Consider the following 22413-nt stretch of genomic DNA (forward strand, 5'->3'; position numbering starts at 1 on the left):
GTGTGAGCGTGCGCTCCTCTGTATTTGGTAAGGTGACAGCTTTCCTCTGAAGGATCTTTCTTACTGTTAGCAGGTGTTCATTGCAGCTCTTTAATGGCAGTTCCCTTTCTCAGGGTTTGTTGGCTGCCAGTTGAGGTGTGAGGCGAGAAGGGAGCCCCAGGAGAGCTCATAGGCTGGCAGCTGCCCTTTCCCCTTACCCATGCACACCTGATGCACTGTCTGTTGTCTGTGAGTCTGTAATGTGGTGGGCAACGCTCCACCAGAAGTCCTCTGGGAAACCTGGAGGCCCCAGTCACTGCATCATGCAACAGAATGGCTGCTCTGGGATCTGGGCAGTGTGTATATATGAATGCGTGTGTGTGGCAGTTGGGCTTGCTGCTGCCTTCGCTATTGCAAAAGGAAATCACACAACATTTGAAGGGACGGTAGGGAGGTGAACAGAAGGGATTCCCATGTTCACATGAGCTTCTCTGAACACATGTTAACATATAACCAAGGGTGCAGTGACAATTTCTGTGGCATTTTAGCAGTATGTTACTTGATTTAATTTCCCTGCTCTCCCAGATTATCTACTTCAAGCATTTGTGTTCGGGAAAACTGTAAATAAATCATGACGCCATGTGTAGGTGATAACTGGGTATGGAGACTTAGGAGTCTTGTATTTTGTGACTGATTTTTGCTTCTCAACTCTTAAGTGGGCTGGATTTTGCAGTCATCCTCTTCAACTTTGGGGAGGGGGGTTGAAGGTACTTTGACAATAAGCACCCTCCGAACTGCTGCACCCAGAGGCCACACAGTCAGTTCTCCATGTGGAGAGATGGAAGATGGAAAGAGATAGAAGAGAAAGAGATGGGCACAGTCTGGAATAGTTGCCTTTTCGGAGTGTAACTTCAGTTGCTGGCTGGGTTTTTTTTAATTTGTTGCCCAAAACGTAACTTTCCTAAGGCTTTAGATGTATGCTCAGGGAAGCATGTCTACCCCTGTCCAGCTTAGTGTACATACAGTACACACATGTGTATCCACAATGCAGAATTATAGCAGTTTGACACTTGAACTGCCATTGTGCCATCCTATGAAATCCTGATCTTTGTAGGGTTTTTTTGTGGCACTAGAGCTCTCTGACAGAGAAGGCTAAATATCTCACAAAACTATAAATCCTAGAATTTCATAACATTGAGTCATGGCGTTAATGTGGTGTCAGATTGCTTTAATTTTGCAGTGTGGCTACAGGAGTGAATTTTAAATCTACTCTGGTTGTTCAGGCATTGGGCCACTGCTTCACAACTATTTGGAGGTACTAATGAGGACCTCTTTCATGGGTACCAGGCAGCAATCATTATTAATTATATTATTAAAAGACATCAAAAACTGTTCATGTGACATGTCTAATATGATTCTATGATTCTAAGTCTAGAAATATGAATGCAGTACGTGGAATGGATGTGGTGGGGTGGCACTACTTATTTTCTCTTATTAGGTCTTCAAATGAGTGCATGGAGGCTGCGGTTGGGACCAGTGGTGTCACTAAGGGGTGCAGTCCGCACTAGATGACACCCTAAGGATGAGTGATACCACTGCTCATAAGACATCTGCATTTTGGCAGAAATGGGCTGTGGCATTCACCTGTATCTCTTTAAAATGCTAAAGGGATGGTGTGAGTGGGGTGAGGCTCAGTGGGAGGAGAAAGGTGAGGCCCCAGGGTTTTTAAAAAATTAAAATCTCAAATTTTAATTTTAATTTAAAAAAAATAATTAAAAATTTCTTTTTTAAAAAAACAAAACACATTTTACCAAATCTTTGTTTTAATCACCTGAAATGATGTTTCTGTGTGTATGATATTGTAATTTAAAATTTAAAATTTAATTTTGCTAGTTTTTTATGTCACACCTATTATATTCAGTGATATATGGGAATTTATGAGTAACATTATACAAAATTTTTTTACAAAGGATTCTGTATGGTGTGGTATGGGAGGAGGTTGGGGTGGTGGTGACACCATGAGCTACTGCACCAGGTGACACCAACCCTAGTGCTTGCACTGGTTGGGACCAGTAACTAAAGTCCCATTTCCTGCATCCAAACATTTCTACTCTAGATTAGGGATGTAAAATTTTAGGAAATTCTGAACCCAGGAGTAAAGGGGAAAACCTTTTGTTCAGGTTTTAAAAAAAAGAAAAGAAAATATTTGGACAAATTGAAAGAACAAAATATTACCACGCTCTATAGAGTGAAAGTCACTTTGTTGCTTTAGAAACATAATGTTCATTATATATAATGTTCATTACATATTATAAACTTGGTTGGGTACAAAATTATTATGTGTAGTATATTGAAAGTAGAGTTTATTCAGAAAATAATTACAAATTGCAAGTTACTTTATAAATTGTAGTTTTTCTTACAAACAAAACTATAAGATACTAAATTGTAAGGAATGCCTGAACTGTACGAAACATCTTTGACTTTCTCAGTTTATGTGTATCAAGGCGGAAAAGAAACCCAGTAAGATCTGAAGAAATTGTCAATGTTAGTCAAATAATATATATATATATTTCTCCTTTTTTAGGCCTCTATAGTGTCCACTAGAAGTAAAACACTCAATTGTGTAAAAAGAAAAGAAAAATTGGAACCAAGAAGAGGAATTAGAATCCTCTGATAGTGTATACAAGTGTTTCTCAGGCTATAGTATATGTAGGACCACATACTACTGTTTCTTAATGTGCCAAGAACTAGTACCATATCCCATTGGCTATAACTCCTGCCAAAACATGTCACAGGGTGGGAGCTGATGGCTTATATATCAACAGTAATCTAAAGGCACTGTGAATAGTCTACCTAGTACATGGTGTACCTGGTACAGAAATAATGTGCAGGGAATAAGTACATGAATACTTTGTCTTAAGCATTTTATTCTACATTCTAAAAGAAAAATGATGATGATGATGATGATGATTTCTTACCCACTTCTCCCCATGGATCAAAGCAAGGGACAAAAGCAATTAATAAACAACATCAGTTAAGACATAGCGGTTAAAACACACATCAGTTTAAAAGGACAAATAAGATGTGTACATATTAAAACAATCCTCATCTAAAATTCATCATTTAAAATTCACAATTTAAAAATCATCTAGATAAGCCTGCTGGAAAAGAATGGTCTTTAATGATCTTTTAAATTCAGACAGCGTACTCAGCTGTCGACTCTCTTCCGCAGTCTACGGGCTGTTGAAGAAAAAGTCCTTTGGCTGATAGTTGCCAACCTAGTCCTGGCTGACTGGAGTAAATGTCCCCCAGAGGACCTGAATATATGGGATGGATAACATGGGAGGAGGCGATCTTGAAGGTAATGTGGAACCAAACCATGTAGGGTTTTAAAGGTACTGTAATAACTAACAGATGTTAACTGGCAGCCTGTGGAGTGATTTTAATACTGGTGTAATGTGAAGTTATGAAAATATTCCATAATTTGCCTCCTCATCTTTACTGAAAAATACGATTTAGGAAATAACACCCCAAAATCATTCCCCTTCCCCCAAATTTTCCATTTCTTCCCCAGACCTTCACATCTTTATCCCAGATATGTTGTGTTAACAGGGTTAACAATTGCTGTCATTTCAGTTTAATTAATTTCCTCAGAACCATGTTGTACCATGCTCCACTCACTGCTCTTGAGATTTCGTTTGGAATACGTTCTGCTGTTCTGTGGGCCACATGTCAAAAAAGATACCAATAACTTTGGAGAATTATTAAGATGGGAGCCAACATAAGGAAGGTTGCATGAACTCACTAAGCCAACCACAGAAATAAAAGACGAGAAGTGGGGAAGGGAGAGAATATGCTGGTCAATATCAGAAAAGGGGGAACAGAGAAGAGCTCATCTCTGCACCAAGGATACCAAACCATGTGGAAAACAGGTTTAGGTAGGAAAAACACCCTAACTTTGAGAAATCACCTCCCTGTAAACTAGTGGACTGTTCCTTCCATCACTGTTTTTAAATCCAGATTGAAAACTTTTTTGTTTTCTAAAACTTTTGGAATTTTGGATTAATTTTTTTTATCTTCGGTATATTCGAATATCTGTACTGCCTATTTTGTTTTATTTTGCATTATCTCTGTCTCTGTGTGTGTTTTTTTCATCTTCTTTTAATATTGTATTTTAGTATTTTATGTTAATGAATAGTTATAAATATTTTTTCTGTAACTGTTTATAAAGCGCCATGTACATGGATGGTGCTATATAAATAAACAACAACAACAACAAGAATAGCTATTCATCAAGAAAGTGATTTGTCTGGGTAATCAGAATGTACAGTACAGTAAAGGGACATATTTTGATTTGCCACTGACTTTACCTTTAATAAATAATCATAAAACTTTGATTTATACCCCACTTTTCTGCAACAGGAGCAATCAAAGCAGCTTACTTGATTAAAAGACAGTCAATATACACTACATACAGTCTGTACAATACTATAGCTAACATTTGACATGACTGCAGTAAATCACAGCCAGGTATTGGTTGTACACCTGATTGTCTCCATTCATGTCTCCATTCATGTCTCCATTCTGGGAGAATGTTATTTATTTAATTAATTTATATGCCACTTTTCTCCCATATAGGACCCAAAATGGCTTACACCACATGTTAAAGTAATCAGCTAAAAACAATCTGGAATACATTTTTTTTTAAAAAAAGCATTAAATACAATCCTCTTATTAAAAGCACATTAAAACCTTCCTATTACACGAGCCCAACCAGATTAAAATCTGAAGGCTTGTTTAAATAGAAGGTCTTGGCCTGCCAACAGAAAAAGAGCAAGGAGGGAACCAACGGAGCCTCTCTTAGCAGAGAGTTCCACACAATAGAGGGAAGTGGGGAACCAAGAAAGGAAAGACTAAGAAAGTTGATTACTTATTTACTTATTTAAAATTGATATCCCACTTTTCTTCCATAAGGGACCCATAATAGCTCACGCCTTACACTAAAACGATACAACTAAAACATCCTGAAATCATGAAAATTAAAAAGCAATAATAATAATAATAATAATGTTTATTTGTGTTCCGCTTTTTCACAAAGGAATCAAAGTGGATTCCAACAGTATAAATAAAACATCAAACAATTAAAAATTACAATTTAAAAAACTCCCAAACCCCAACCCTTCCCCCCATCATCAAAACAGTGATCAACCCATAAAAAGAGATTAAACATCAAAAAATTTAAAACTGTCCAATAGGAATACACTGAAATTTCAGGCAGATTAGTGCAAGAAATGAGTCTTCTTCTAGAGGGGGGGGGGGGGGGCAGGGGGGGAGGGTATAAATAAGTTTTGGTATCGGTATCAATAGAGGTATCAGTAGATTAGTTACATTATATTATGTACATGCCAGTTAAAAAGATTAGTTTAAAACAATTAGAAGTGCATTAAAACCTACCTTTAACACTATCCCACCGAGAATGGAAGGCCTAATTAAATAGGAAGCTCTTAGCAAAAGGAGAGCAGGGAGGGAGCCAAGCGAGCCTCCCTTGGCAGGGAGTTTTGCAGCCTGGGAGCAGCCACTGAGAATGTTGTGCCCTGGCTCCTCATCACCCATACCTGTGATGGTGGTGGGCCCAAGAGAAAGCAATTAAAGCTCCTTAAGAAATTGAATGTAAGGGGTCATTCACACATTTTTTTTTTTAGCCTGACTATGCAAATAATCTCACTCACACATTCCAGGTTTGTTATTCACACTATGGAACTGCATCTCTGCGAGTTCTGTTGCTCACATGTGTCAGCACTGAGAATAAAGATGGAGTCGATGATGCGGATGTATCCAAAACACATTCAAGGCATGCAGAATTTCCCCCTGGGTCTATTTGCATTGGTTATTCACACCGCCAAGAATCTGAATCTTTTAGAAAAATTCGGGGGGAAATCCGGCATTGATTATCCTGGATGAAGTGGGTTCCCCCCCCCCCTTGAAATTAATCAGATTCATTTGGAATGCATGTAAACAACAAAGATTCAAGCCAGATTTTATCTGGATTATTTTCATCCTCTGAATAATTCCTAAAACATGGATTGTGGAGACAATGGCAGGGAAACATCTACTGGGTTGAGAGTGTCAGTAGGACATATTGAATGGCAAGGTTTGTATATCTCTTCTTGCCTGTCTCTCTATAGTAAATGAGTATCAGTAAATGACAGTGTGATGATGATAATTTAATCTCAAGTGATTGCATTATTCTGGGTAAAGAATCCACTTTAGTGCAACATTATATGGAAAGGCTGATTCTTCTGTGCAGTCATGTAGGTATAGGCATCTGAATGCCTGGGCAAAGACTGGTATAGTATAGCCCAGGTTGCATGCCTGGGAGCTGGCTGCCATTTTTGTGATTGCAGCTGCAGTTATCCAACAAAAAATGGCTGATCCTTTCCCATGGCTGTAGCCTGTCTCCTTTTCTACAAATGGACATGTATATGTATTTGAGATCCCTTAGAAAAATTTGGCAGTATGAACCAGCTCAGAATCTGAGTATTTTTCAGGAAATGTTCTTCAGCTGTTTCTTTGATATCTGTTTTCGGTCATTCTGGCATTCACTGTACAGCTGTTCTAAAAAAATGGAGAATATATTTCATGAACAATGGTAACAAAAACAATTTTCAGGGTCAGACCTATTCTGAAAAATTGCAATGCTGAGAAATAAGAATACTATAAGAGAGATTCTTCCTTTATTTGCCTTAGGGCACACTAACCAGAATGAAGAGTTGTATGTTTTAGAAATGTAACAATTAAAATTTTACCAGATAAGTATCTTCCTGTTTTCTTCTCAAGCCCCGGCCCTGCAAAACTGGAAAATGCAATATCCAATATGGTGCAGTGTTTAGGATGTTGGGGTTGGGTTTGGAAAACTTCATATTCAATTCTATCTTTAGCTATGAGATGTACCTTGACTGAGCTAGTCATTCTCCCTTAGCCTGAACTACCTCACAGGGTTGTTGGGAGGGTAAAAGTTGGGTGGCAGAAGAGTCATGTATGCTACCTTGAACTCCTAGGGGGAAAGGTGGTATATAATTGTCACAAATAATTTTAAAAACTGGGGTTGAGAGAACTTCATATACCCTTGTACATTATTTGTGGCGAAAATTACACTGCCCAGGTCCAAGAGCAGCCATTCTGTTGCATGGTACAGCAATTAACCTCTCTAGGAATCTGATATTTGCAAGGAATAATACCTTTGTGGCACTCTTAATACAATTTTGGGTTCTCTAGTGTGTGTTAAGTGCTAGGAATAAAAACCAATTATTAATCATAATAGGTCAACAAGGAGGGGGCAACAGTAAGCAGCTCTCTTGCCTGTATTCTCTGCCTGTATGTGTTTGTTCTTTAGAAAACTGAAGGGGCTACCCAGGCATCCCTTCTTTCCTAATTTAAAACAAAACAGGAAAGAAAATCTGTAGAACTGTGTTAGAGAAACCGGGTTTATCATGGTAACTGCCAGTGCAGTGTGAAATCTACAGCGATAAGACATGATTAATAGTAAATCCCATGTTTGAAATTCAATGTTATCGCAGTACAGTTCCTCAGCCCCATAATAAGCAGATCGTAGAATGTAGATAATGTAATTTGAAATTGTGTTAGTTAAAATGCTTAAATTTGCAATGCTAGTACAATACATAGTAACTCTATAAAAGTACAGTTGGCCCTCCATATATACAGATTTTTATTCATGGATTCAAGACATCCTAGGCTTGAAAATAGTTTTAAAATATATAAATTCCCAAATGCAAACCTTGATTTTGGTGTTTTATGTAAGGGACCATGTTACTATGCCATTGTATTTAAATGGACTTGAGCATCCATGGATTTTGATATCCACAGGGGGTCCTGGATCCAAATCTCAGCGGATATGAAGGAACAGTATTTATCTGCTAGTAAGCAAACTTGGTTAACCCTGACTTGCTATGTTTTGTTTGGTAATGGCTTTGTTTATTTGACACTCAGGCTTCAAACCTTTCCAAAACCTTGTTCTCTTAACATTTCCATGTGTATGACAAAAGACTATTATAGTGAGAAAATGTCTTTGAATGGCAGTCTACTGTAAGGGTATAAATGAATGTGCTGCTGGCCAACTATATTGGAGCATAGGAACAGAAGGGTGACGGGAAGGGCTCAAGGCTTGGTTAGGAGGCTGAGTCACTGTTAAAGGATCAGACAGATAAGACCACCAAGACCTCTATTTAGTTGAGTATCCTTAGGAATTATCAATCCTAAGAAATGTTGTAAATCTTCAGCTGCACGTGCAAAAATATAAAGGCACCAATTGTAATTGAGCCTGCCATAAGAACGACTGCATGCTATCCTGCTGGTGCACGCTTACTTGGGAATAGCTATGCTTTACATTGGGATAAGGGATCTTCTAAGTAGCCTGTGTGTTAGAAGGGTCTTAATGTTTAAGGATTAATGGTTATGGATGGAAGAAATAATTTACTCTTCTTTCAGTGTACTGTACACATGATTCCCTAGCTCTCAAGCATGGTAGGTATACATGTTTTCCCTCCTTCTTTTCCTTTGAAAAATGTCTGCAATCCTGTGTCTTCTAACATGTCTCTACAGATGTTGCTTTTAAAGTTGTGTAGTGCACAGAAATATGTGGCAGGAGACATTGGAGGCACTTTTACATCCATCTTTTAGAGTCTTAACATATTCTTCCTTTTGCTTGATATATTAATTGTATGGGGGGATGTTTTCTGAATATTGTAATATTTGATTTCTCATTTTGACATTTCTTTTCTGGCAGTCGGATTATTTCCTACTTCAGGTGCTTGTTGTTGATATTATTTTAGTGCAATACTTTGGGTGTAGTCATTGTTTAGAATAGAATATACTCCTATTCTATTCTATTCTATTCTGTTCTGTTCTATTGTTTTGTAAAAAATGTGCCTGCAAACGGACAAAATTAGTAATAACCTGCCCCCCCCCTGGAAAAATAGTTCTGGGGTCCCTGTATACAAGACACATACACATGTAGTCAAGTCCTATTCAATGGTTTGTTTGTCTGAGGACTAACTGCTTTGGGAAGAAGGTTAGGAATGGAGGAATTAAACTCTTCTCCCCACCCATGCCTTCTCTCCTTCACAGCACTCCCCGAGCTGTTTTCTCCCTTTCCTTCCAGGCTTTCAAATACATGCCTGAATTAATCCTAATGTTGGGCCAGCACTGCTACCTCCTTGCTTGTAGTGGGAATGTGCTGTACACTTGGCACGTCTTTTGTCATCATCCTCTTCACTTATTTTAATTGTGGTGGGTGTTTCCCCCCCCCCATAAACCCACTGAGACTGTAATCTACCTGTTCAATAGAATAGTGTGGCAAAGTAATTACAAGGTGATGTTATTCTGAAGACCCGTGAGGCTGGCTGCATGAAAAGGAGTGAGGTGCCGAAAGAAACCACCAGTCAAACTGAAAGTGGTTATTACGAGCCTCGTGTTCCGATGTGGTTGAGGGACAGTGCTCTGCTCTGTAAGCAACGCGGCGATTAAAATGTACAGCCAAGCAACTGCTCAACCCAAGCCAAGTAACGCTTTGTGCTGCCCTCCAAATTTCCTATGTAAGATTTTTTTGGGGGGTGGGTAGGGGGAACAATAGGTTCCATCCAGATTTATTCATATTTAGTGTTGACCCATTAAAATCAGCATGCCTGTTCTTAAGTATGGTTAAATCTGAAGCCACCTCAATGGGCCAGATTCAAAATTAGTTCTACTTGGGTGATGGCTTGTTATTGTCAACAGAAGTTTATTCAGCTTAATCTGATGCATTTTTAAGGGCACAGTTCTGATTTATACAAATGTCTGACTGTTCTGTCACTGTGATCCATTATATCACTAGTCTTATTTCCACTTCAGTTTGCCTTTTATTTTTACAGTATTTATTTTCCAGGGAAAGCCAAAGCAAGAAGTCGCAGGCATATTTGTTTACGCCTTTTCTCCCCAAATTCTTCATTAGTTGAGTTTTAATTTTTTTTACCTATAGAGATAATAAACAATTAATGGAAACAAGAAAACAAATGTAATGTATGCTTCATGGAGTTCAGAGGAACGTGCAGTTGAAGAATATTGCATTTGCAATTTGTGAATTAGTTTGGGAAGTGTGCATAAGGTTGGTTTATTTTAAAACAGGAACAAAGTTAATTCTTCTCCCTTTCCTATTAACTTGTGGTTTTATTCTAAAGGGCATTTAGTGGGAAGTGTGTCTGGGACACTGTTGCTAGGAGAAGGGTGGAAACTCAGGGATGGGAAGGAATCCAATATAGTTTTCCGATATGCTTTTTTTCTTTACCCATGTGCAAAAGCAAGACTTTAGCATATCTGACCAATTTGGGGAGGGAATGGATGCAAACATAAAAGTATAACATGTTGAACTCACAGTCCCCTTTTCCCTAGAATTTACAGGACAAAACTGTATTTTTGCCAGAGAATAACAAGAGGAGCTGGAGGAATTTGCTTGGATTCTCCAGAGATGAATGGTCTGAGCAAGAGGCGTCTTATCTCACCAGAGTGGGGAATGGGGCTGCTCAGCTAGCAGGCTGCTGGTGCTTCAATTGTACCAGATGTCCAGCCCATTTTGATTGTGTGTGCATCCTATGGTTGCCTGTAATGTCCCCTATTTAAGGAATGAAAAGTTTTTTTCCTTTTATATAGTTTGACCCCCCTCCTCCCCCCAAAAATACCACATTTTTAAGTGTAGGCACTTCATAAAGACAGAACTGGGTGCACTGTGTAATTTATGAATGTGAACAATATGTCATTTTACAGAGAAGCACATGGCTAAGTTAAATTTACCTTTAGGCAGAGCAGAAAACTTGTTAATAGTTACTTCCTGATTGTCAATCCTGCATGTCATGAACTTGATGATCCCTCATTTCTGTTTTGAAAATAATAATAATAATAATAATAATAATAATAATAATAATAATAATATATTTATATCCCGCCCCTTTGGCAATATTAGTGCACCTGAGTCAGGAGGATGTACAGTCAGCTCTCTGTATCCACGGATGTTTTTTATCCACTGATTCAAGTATCCCCAGCTTGAAAATATTCAAAAATATATCAATTCCAAAAAGCAAATCTTGATTTTGCTATATAAGGGACACTGTTTTACTATGCTGTTGTACATAGTGAGACTTGAGCATCTACAGATTTTGGTATCCATGGGGGATCCTGGAACCAAACCTCAGGAGATACCAAGGACCCACTGCAATGCACTTCGCCCCTTCCAGTTCACTTTATTTATGCTTTTCTTGCCCATTTGCTGATATTGTTTGTCCAGTATTTTGCTGCATTAAAAAAATTGGTTAGAGGTTTTTTCCTCCTTTCTAGGACGGTCATGAAATCATCAGTCCTATTGAAAATTGTTGTGTGCTTATCTCAGAGTGGATAAGGAAAGCTGACTGAGAGCAGTGTCTCCTGGTCTGGGTATGAAATGTTCCACAATAACCAATGAGGAAATAAATGAAACCAATTCAGGATCCAAAATAAATGAACATTCCTTTCACCATGGTCCCTTAAAAAATTGCTGACGTGTGTCACAAACTTTTCCGACTTTTAAAAATGGCTTCCAATGTGAGTTCAGGGACCAATATTGGAGCCTGGCTGTACCCGGATGGCAGTTTTGGGGGCAAAAGCCATGTGATAAAACCAAGGGGCAGCCTGAATTTGGCTTGAATTCAGGAGCAGTACATCATTTTATTTTGCTGTGCACTAATCTTCTGTGAGTCAGCTGAGCTTGTATTCCTAGCTGGGACTGTCAGTTCAGGCGACTTTATTTATATGGAAAAGATCTACCATATTCCTCCAAAATTGCTCTTCCTTCATTGTATCTTTCCTAGAAAGCAGGGCCTCCAAGCTGTTTGAGCTCTTCAAGCAGCTGTCCCTTTTTGCTAGGCATTGTGAACCACTGCAGCAAGTAAAGGGTTTGGTGTTCCAAGCTGGGACTCGGTAGTTCTAAAAGGAGTTTGCAGTTGGCTGTCCAACTTAGCAAGCTGTTTCCTGTCAAAAAGCTAGTGAGGTCTTAGCTGTGTTAGCGTCTCTCTCTTTCTCTCCCTCTCTCTGTTCTTATGCAAATGTATACAGGTCATGTGTGTTGCTAGTTGGTAAAAGGACACCATCAATATTGAACCTAAATCTTGAAAAATTACTTTTAAAAAGTAATACATTTTTGTTACTTGTTAACAGTGTTTAATAAGTGATTTCATGTTGTTGCTCATTGCAGTGGTCAAGGCATGTATCTCTATTGTGTTTCTTCTCATATGACCTGCCTCTTTTTGTTTTTTTGCATCAGGAAGAAAAAAAATCTTATGCTCTTCTTGTAGCAAACCAAATTCCGTGGTCTCTCTAAAACTGCCCCAAAGTATTATAACCATTCCCAGTCATTCTGTTGTTTTTTGGAATGCAGCCAACCCTTTGTATCCATGGATTGATTATCCATGGATTCAACCATCCAAAGTTTGAAAACAGCATATACTGGATGTATGTTGTGTGTGTTTTTCAAAAAGCAAACCCTAATGTTGCCATTTTATATAAGTGGCACCATTTCCTATTGTATTAGTGGAACTTGAGCATCCACTGATTTTGGTACTGTATTCATAGGTGGTCTTGGAATCCAACCTTAGTGCATACCAAAGACCCACTGTATAACATTGGTCCCATACAGACAGGCCAAAATAAAGCTGCTTCGGGTCACTTTGGAGGTATGCTGTTTAAATGATGCATACATCCGAAGAGTTTGGAAGCCGTGCCAAAGCCGTGATCCAGCCCTAAGCACTGGAGCGCAGCTTTGGGACAGCTTCCAGACTCTTAGGACGCATGCATAATTTAAACAGCATACCTCCAAAGTGACCCGAAGCAGCTTTATTTTGGCCTGTCTGTATAGGGCTATTGTTGGGTCAGCAATTAAGGAAAAACAAATCATAATTACAGGTACCTATATTACTTATAATTTGTTATTTCCAAGCTTTGATTAAATTTAGTATGCTGACAGTGTGTTTTGCCTTTTTTATTTGTTACTGAGCATGGAGCAGTTATGCTGTAATGCACAGGTGGGCAATTGTGGCAGGTGTGAGGGCCAAATTTTCTCCCACCTTGCCCTGAAATCAAGCAAAAATTGCAACTGGAAATGACTTCTGGTTGCATCTTCTAGGATTTTCCCAATTTTATGATGGGGAAAAAGGATACATGGTTAGTGGACACATGTTTAAAGATAGTCTGCCAATTCAAGATGATTCTGATGGTGACAAGTCCTGGTGGTTCAGAGAAGTTCCTGGAAGGCTGCGATTTCCACACTCTGGCTCTAGCAGATTTCCAAAGCAGAAAGGATTGTTTTTGCAATGACTTGGTTTTAAAAGCTCGTAGCATTTCATGCGGATTTGTGGAGGGTCAAACTACATATGTTAGAAAAGATCACTGCAAGTTTTCATTTTTAGCAAGAGACTTCCAGATTATAGCTGAGTGTTGGTTCTAGGGTGATTGTTGCATATATGTGTGTGTGTGTTTTCTTGAAATCACCTAATCACTCTTTAAATCTGTTGGGGGGGGTATTTACCTGTATTTTAACTCCAGCAGGGTAAAAAGTATCTGAGGGTAATTTTAGATTATGAAAATAGCCTTGAGGAATTGTGCCACAGTACTGTTACATTGATCTGATTTGGAACATTTCTGCTACTTGGTTTTCTTTAAAAATATAAAATCAAACTATCAGCCACTCTGATTGTGAGTCGCCTGTGTCATTTGTACTTTGGCCTTCGTTAACAACAGTCAGTAAATTAATTGGTTTGTGTTTAGTCGCTGTATGCTTTCTTAAAGCAGGCGTTCCTGTTCCCCCACACTGAAATCAATTCCTTTTCAGTACTGGCAGATTGCAATTCTGCCACCAGGCATTATATTAATGGTAGAGGTATATACTTGTGTAAAAAAATGAGAGGGGCAGATTACTGTCGGCTTTGATTCTGGGTGACCCTCATTCTGGTTGCTTTTCATCCAGCGTGGGGTTCCTTGTAGCCTGGCTCTGTGGCACATTCCCATCCTCTGCTCTGCAGCACAGAGGTTACTTCAGGCCTTACACATTTTATTGCACAGACGTTCTCTCCTCACTCCTCCCCGCATTCCCACTCCTGCTTCCCTGATCTCCACATGCTCCTCTGCTTTGCCAAACCTCCAAGCAGCAGCTGTTGGGCTCAGCCAAGGGCCATCTGTGAGCCTGGTGACTCCAAAGAGGATGACAGCAGTAAAGGCTGCTTATGCAGGGAGGGGCAGTGCCGCATCCTTGGCACTGGTCTCCGTACAGATGGAGGTGGTGAAGGATCCCAGATGCATCACCCTATGGAGATGGAGCAGCTTTGAGCTCATCGGCAGGTGCCACTGCCTCCAACGAAAGCATTTGTGCGCCGTCATCACCAAGAACCAAAAACATTACAGGGGTGTTAATGGAGAGGATGCTAAATGGGGCTAAGGGAGGAACAAGGTGGTTTTTAAGGAGGACTGTGTCATGTGTAGAAGAGTCTCTCAAATGACAAAGAGGAAGATATAGACGTCAGGCTTCCTCTTTTGAGTTAAGCCTTTACTGAACACATGCATATACACACACCCTTCTGTCCAAATCTCTGGCTTGGGTTTTCAAAGCAACTTATAAATAGGCTGGGCATATTTCCTTAAGACAAAAATGGGACATTGGGATGGCAAAAATGGGACGGGGTTACGTGATATTCTGAATTCATGAAAAAGTAAGACAACATATTGAGCTAACAATTATTCTTCAGTGACAAAAGCATATAAAAATTTAGGTAGAGATAGTGGGGGACTGTATTTCATCATGATAAAACCATGAATGTTTCTCTCATGATCTTACACAGCAAATTTGCATCTTTCAACACCTTATCGTAAAACTTCTCACATTCCATGACTAAATTTTGTGGGGCTTTTTTGTTTGTTTGTCTGTTTGTGGACAACCAAAATTTCAAACTGGGATCTTCAAACCATTTTCACAAAATAACAGGGCATTTTTCCTGAAAGGGGGACAAAATAAATATTTATATTAAATGATGGAAATATTGGGAGTGGGGGAACCAGCCCTATAAAGATAGAGGCATTTTCTAGGAGAGAGTGGGTGTTACTTTCCGACTAACCCTCAAGACAGCTCTGATGTATGTCTTGATAAAACTGGGAGGCTGTGTTGATATGATAGGGGCATGAGACAAGGACATATACCGGTCCCATTTCTTCCCAAACTGCATCAAAGGCGTAGTGATGGAGGCTCAGATGGGAAGGTCTACAGGGAGAAACCCACAAACAGAGTGATTGTTTTCTTAGGGTGAAGAGGGGGTCACCAGCCAATACGCCAATTCCATCCTCCTCCTTGGAGCGATTTGCAAAATCTCTGTCATTCTATCCCAGCCCTGACAAAGAGTCCAGTGTTCCTGAATCAAAAGGTTGCTTAGTAACTAACAGGACCCATGCTCACCTGTTCAGAGGGAAGATGTTTTTGAGATTTCTTTTAAAAAAAACCCACTACTTTTATTGAATTTATAACATGCTTGGATCTCAAGGCAGGAAATTTCATTTTGTTTGGCAAAAGCAACAAGATGAACAAAGCTAGACTATTAAACTATTAATAGACCTGATTTATTAATAAATCGGGTAATAAACAAAGCCAGCGTGGTAGTTTGAGTCTTGGACTAGGACTCTAGGAGACCAGGGTTTGAATCCTGGCTCAGCCATGGAAACCTACTGGGTGACCCTGGGTAAATTGCACTCTCTTAGCCTCAGAGGATAGCCAGAGCAAAAAAACCCTCTGAAGAAACTTGACAAGAAAACCCCATTAGGGTCACCATACATTGGAAACGATTTGAAGGCACAAAGCAACATCTCTACTCTCTGCTTGTTGTTTAGGTTGTCCTACAGCATGTGTAGAATGGTTTGGCTGATGAATACTAAGCAATAATCTTATAAATGAGTAAATGGGCACAAAAACATCCTGGCTGGGGAATTCTGGAAGTGTTAGCTACCCTAAAGTAACTTATCCAAGCTCTGATTCAAGGCTCAAGGAGAGGGAGAAATAGATCGCATGCAGGAACTATGGAATCACATGTTTGCAACCTATGGCAAGGTTGTGTGTGTGTGTGTGTTCCTCTACACTGATTGCTTATGGGCAAACACTGGCTGTATTTTAGCTATATGTCTAAAGTGAGATGGACTTAGGAAAGCTTGCTGAAAAGCTAGGCTGCTATTCGTGAGATCTAGAGCCCTTTCACACCACATAGTTATAGCACTATAATTCCACTTTAATGATTATGCCAATATCCTATCCATTGTGGTATTTGAAATTTTGGGTTTCTTGCCAGAGAGTTCCAGTGCACCACAAAACTAAAACCACATGACTTCATAGGATGTTGACATGGCAGTTACAGTGGAATCATAGTGCTCTAATTGTGCAGTGTAAAAAGGCCATTAGAAGTGGTAATAAATGAAAGGGCTTAAATACCTAAAGGCACCAGATCGCAGCTGATATTGGAAGCTAAGCAAGGTCAGCCTTGGTTAGTACTTGGATGAGGGACCATTGATGAATTCCAGGTGCTGTAACATATATTTCAGAAGAAGGAACTGTCAAAAACATTTTTCAATATTCCTTGCCTAAGCAAACCCTATGAAATTCATGAGGTTGCCATAGGTTGGCAGATTACTTGAAGGTGTGCACATGCACACATTTGACATGCAAAACAGATTAGGAAGAAAATTCTGAGCAGTAACCAGCAGGCCTCTTTTTCCAAATGTACCTGAGTGAGGAGTGAACTTAGGAAAAGGTTACTGTATTCTCCAGAGGTTTCACTGAAAAATGCATAAAGTCTCACCCATAAGGGATATGAGTCAAATGAGGCAATGGACTGAGTGAAAAGGGGCAAAAGAAGAGTAGGAACAAAAAGAGGCTGAGAGGGAAATTAGCTGAAGCAAGAGATCTAGTCACCAGCCAGTTCAGCTATAGAGCCCATCTTTAGAGTGCCATATCCACATGCATTCCTTGCCCCCCTTAATTTGAAGCAACTTGTGAGCATCACACCAATAACAGTAGAAAGTGCCACTGTACTGGGGGGAAAAGAATGTGTTTGCTTCATAGCACATTTAGCATTGCAAAGAGTCTTTTTCTGCCTCCAGGTCTGGCAAAAAATGAGACTGCCAGCTGAGCCACCAGCTTATGTATTGTTATGAGTTTGGCTGCCTTGATTAGCATGAAAACCTATGCTGTAGTTTTGCCTGACAAATTTGATGGGCGATCAGGGACATAGCAGAAAAAGGGAGGGTGCACAATGTTTCCCATGTCTCTCTTGCCCTCAGAATGCCAGCATTTTGCAGCAGGAGGAGGATGAGATAGAAGAAGTTACAAGGGGATTTGTTGAAATTGTAACATTGGCCAAAGACAGAGGGTCCAGACTAGATGAGTTGACGTGTTTGTTGAACACATACATAGAATGTGTATGCGTGCTTTAATATCAAATGAGCATGCAAGTAAAGGGAGCAAAACCTGTCTGCCACGGCTTCCCCTGTTTTAACTTTGCCATACTTGGCTGCTTTCAGCTGTTTCCCTTCATCCTTCCAGTATGGGAGCTCCAAAGGCGAAATTAGCTCTAAGCATTTGAACACAGTAGGGAAGGGGCTTCTTCGCTGCCCTCATTTTGAAATAGAAAGTCAGTCCTCACCCCCTGCTTTGTATACAGGCATATGTTTAATTTACATGAATATGTTTGCTTTGGCCTGGAAAGAATGAGAGAAAACTCTCAACAGGCTAAAGATGAAGCATCCTGACGGAGAGGTGAGATATAAATAAATAAATATTATTATTATTATTATTATTATTATTATTATTATTATTATCCCGCCTGAGATATAGTTTGGGTCCTTGGACCTCTGATTCGGGGCCATCTGTCACTTACCTGTCCTGCTCCTAAAGTACTCTGAATCTATGCATATTTTTAAAAAAATGAGTATTACAAATAGACCACAATCTCCATAGCCTTCTTACAGGGAAGAAATTATTCTTGTCTATGAGGCTGTCCCTGAAACTTCTTACCATTTAGGAAAGTGGGGAATAACTTCTCTAAATTCATATCCAGGGGGAGCCATGTTGACCACGTAGCGAAGTACAGTACTATCCAAAGTCCACAAAACAGGGATATCTTTATTGGGCCAACCAAAATGCCCTTTGTACGTAATGCAAGCTTTCGAAGCTCCACTGGCTTCTTCATCAGACAAAGGCGTTATAAATTATTCAGGAGAGAAAAACAGTTGACCATGTTAGATCTAGCCCTGAATTTGGTCAAGATGTTGCAGTTGTTGTCGTCTGTTCAGATGGTACAGAATGGTATTCATGCAGGTGGGCCCCTCCTCTTTCTGGCCATTTGGCCCAATGTTATACAGTGGGCTTTTGGTATGCACTAAGGTTGGGTTCCAAGACTCCCTATGAATACAGTACCAAAATCAGTGGATGCTTAAGTTCCACTAAATACAATAGGAAATGGTGTCACGTATATAAAATGGCAACATTAAGGTTTGCTTTTTGAAAAACACACTTTAAATTTCATTAGCAAGACAAAAAGCCTTTGAGATCTAGTTTGTCTCAAGTCTCTTTGTTAGGAGGAGAACACTGAATTTCCCAGGAAGCCTCCATGCTTTTTGCATCAATAAAACTTTCTGGTGTTGTTAAGGTAAAACATGCCTATGCAGTCCCAGTGCTAATGGAATTTAAAGTTTATTTCCTGGACTGAATCTCCCAGTATCCACATGGCCAGAAGGCAGAGGGGCCCACCTGCACAAAGACCCTTCCATACCATCTGAACTGAGAACAACAGCGACAACATCTGGACCAAATGCAGGCCTAGGACTAACATCACCATTTTTTCCCTTTCTTTTCCTGAACTGGGAAGCATACTCATATTAGGATAGTAGCTGTGCCCTACCTGTATTACTTTCGCTATTTTATTTAACCAGACTTCTCAGTGTCAGATTTTACTCTGGGAACTCTGCTGAATTTTCAGCTCCAGGCCAAGCCCTAGGTCATAAATCTTTCTCAAAGCATGGACTTCACCGCAAAAATGAACTATTCATATGGAGAAGGTAGTGGTTTTTTTACAGGAACCTGTATCATCTGGCCTATCAGAAAGCTGTAACCTGTGCGGCAAAGGACTGGTTGGGATCCTGCCTAAAGAGTGGAGTTTGTGGAATGGATCAAGTCCAGAAGAACTGGCTTGGCAACACATTCCACTCATTTTAAAGGTATTTCTTTTTCCATCTGAATTGAATTTAGATAGGTCCCAGCTTGGCCATGAAGCCCACTGGGTGACTTTGGGCAAGTCAAACGCTCTCAGAGTCAGGGGAAGGCAATGGCAAACCCCCTCTGAACAAATCTCACCAAGAAAATCCCAAGGTAGGATCACCTTTCTTTCTTTCTTTCTTTCTTTCTTTCTTTCTTTCTTTCTTTCTTTCTTTCCCTCTTTTTCCCCAAAATTGAGATACAAAGTGGCTTACAAATTTTTAAAAAATACAGTTAAAAACATACAAAAGTGGCCATTAAAATACAGTTGGCCCTCCATTTTTACGGGGGAACTGTTCCGTCCCCCCCGGGAAAACTGAGACTTGCCCTTATTCAAGCCCCATAGGCTTGAATGGAGTGCGCCCCTGTGTGTGTGACAAGGGCGTGCGCACCATTGCAAATAGTGCAGGTCGCCCCTCCACGTATATTCAAGGGTGCGGATCTGAGATTCACGCATTAGGAAGGGCGACTGTAGAATTAAACTAGTAGAGTATTAGAACACATAACCCATTACAAGACTAAAATGCAATTTGAAAAATAACAGTATTTTTAAAAAGTATGTATTAAACCAGTTAAAAATCCTAAAACATTAAAACAACAAAAATAACACTATACACATAAAATCTTCAAATCCAGCACCACAGAGTATTAAAGGCCCAACCTTAACCATCTGTAAAGGCCTGGCAGTACAAAAATGTTTTAGCTTGCCACTGAAAGGACAGTCTTAGGGTCACCATAAGTCGGAAATGACTTGAAGGCACATAACAACAATAACAGATGGTTATGGTGTTGTAGGGGTTTTGGTGTATTAATATCAGCCATATATATGTGGAGATGCCATGTATATGGAAACAGCAACAGTCAGATGAAGTCGTTTGAAGAAATAAGATGGGTAGAAGTGTATTCTGGCCTCAGCATCAGCTACACCTTCATTTCCAAGTGATTGCATGATATGCTAAAGGCTTTCATGTAACTGAAAAATAAGAAAGCATCATCTGTCCTAGGAGACAGTGGGATTAATCCTGTAGGCTCATGTGGTTGAATTAACAGAAATACAGTGAGAGGTTGCATCCATAGCTGAGAGAGCAGAAACAGACAGGAAGAGAGGCTTTGGTGGAAATGGCAAAAGGTGCTGAGAGGAGCATCATCTGTTTTCTCAGACAGAGGTAGAACTGGTGGGCTTAGAAGATTTCTGCATAGAGAAGGAGTGTGACCCAGATGCCAGTTTCTCTCCTAGACTCCTCGCCTCCATGGTCTGCACACTCTTCCCACAACATGTCTAAATACCTCCATTTCCTCTGCAATTCCTCTCAAAACGGTGACTGCAGCGAAAATTCTGGTATTTATGGGAATCGTGTGAGTTTGTGGATAGGAGTTATTTTGTATGTTTTCATGATTTGGTGGAGCTTTCTGTGTGCTTTAAGAACAAAAAATTGCCCTAAAATTGTCCCATTTTTAAAAAAATGGTGGCTGAAAAACTTTGAGGACTGGTGAGCTGCTTCAGGGGCCACAATAATAGATTCCAAGGGACCCATAGATTACACTTTTTCCACCTCCGGTATAGGGAGAACAGAGGCAAGAAAGAAGGGAAGAATGAGAAGTTGTAGTTCCTGGGGATATTAGCCCAATAGCTCCCTGAAATGTCTTTCAAATCATCCACCACTCTTGTTTGAGCTTTCAACGATCATGCTGTAAGGCAAGGGGTAGGAGTGAAGAGAGCTTCACTGTTGCTTGAGCAAAATGCACTGCAGTCTCGAGAGTGTTATTGTTGTTGTTGGGATATATTTATTCAGGAAATTCCCTGGGAGATATCAAGCCGACACCTGTGGAGGCCCTGAAGGTTGGTGACGTGTGCCTGGCAGATAGCATTCCCGGGGCTTTCGTGAAGTGAAGGCAGATGAGAGGGCAAGGCCTGCTGGGCTTGGAAAGACTATGGAGTTCCAGAGTCCTGATCTCACAGGGCATGTATGGTGGAGGAGGGAAGGGGCTTGTGGCAGATTTATTTTCTCTGCTCCGTTGCCTTGAGGATAATGGTTGAGGGTCACTGGAGGAAGGAGGACCAAGAAATGTTTTCTCTAAACACTAGTAAATCATAGCTGCCCATCTGAAATTATTAAGTGAACTAAATGTTTCGTTAAACTACTTATCTTGAAAGACAGGGAAAGACTGATACTAAGAACAAGCTGGACAAGTCTATGTCTTTTCCAGCAGAGCTAGATGGTCTTCTAGGGCCTCATTCCCACTACCTTTTACAGTAAATTGGATTGTGAAACAGTTTGAACCGGTTCAAACGACCCTGGTTCCCACTTAATCTGAATCGCTGAAGTTATTCCAAGGGGGGGGGCACACTCCAGACCCATTTAACCCGCGTCTTTTTGACACTGATTTTTTCTGCTTCTTTTTCAATAAATCGATTCTGTGCAAGTGTGAACCACAAGCGGCTCGGAATCCATTCAAATTTCCCCTTTGGCTGGCTGGAACCGAATCATTTTGAATTGATTCATTTGTGATTGGGAACCACAAGTGGGGTATTTTGGAGGGGAAAAATGCAATCGGAGCAAATGTAGTGGGAAACACACTCCACTGTCGAATTGATCCATCAATTCGGATCGCACACTGTAAAATCTGTAAGTGGGAATGAGGCCCAGGCGGTTTTGGACTACAGTTCCCATCAGCTCTGACCATTATGCTGGCTGGTGTTGATTGGTGTTGCTGTCCAACAACATCTGGAGGTTCATTCTATTGTACACATTACTACTGAACACTAGAAACTGCACAAAATTAAGGCAGACTCCTGCTAAATTCAGAACTGGTCAGCACAAACAAAGGATAGGTTGCTACTGTGGTATAGTCCTTTTTTTTGATTCTGAAGCATTGCTTAGGTGTAACTAGCTTATTATTATTATTTTATATGTATTATGCTATTATTTTGTAGAATGTATGCCATGGACAGGTTTAATTTTTTATCTATTTTACTGATTGTATGTACAGTGCTGTGTAAATCTACAATGCTATATAAATAAAGTATAATAATAATAATAATAATAATAATAATAATAATAATAATAATAATAATA

At 39.9% G+C, this 22413-nt stretch overlaps 1 protein-coding gene across 10 annotated transcripts in view; it reads left to right on the forward strand.

The window, feature by feature from the left end:
- The window catches only part of NFIX (nuclear factor I X), a 321990-nt gene that overhangs the window by 160632 nt on the left and 138945 nt on the right, over positions 1–22413 (forward strand). The gene's annotated exons all lie outside the window — the stretch shown is intronic.

This window comes from Sceloporus undulatus, chromosome 2 (genome assembly GCF_019175285.1).
Source record: "Sceloporus undulatus isolate JIND9_A2432 ecotype Alabama chromosome 2, SceUnd_v1.1, whole genome shotgun sequence".
NCBI classification, from domain to species: Eukaryota; Metazoa; Chordata; class Lepidosauria; order Squamata; family Phrynosomatidae; genus Sceloporus; species Sceloporus undulatus.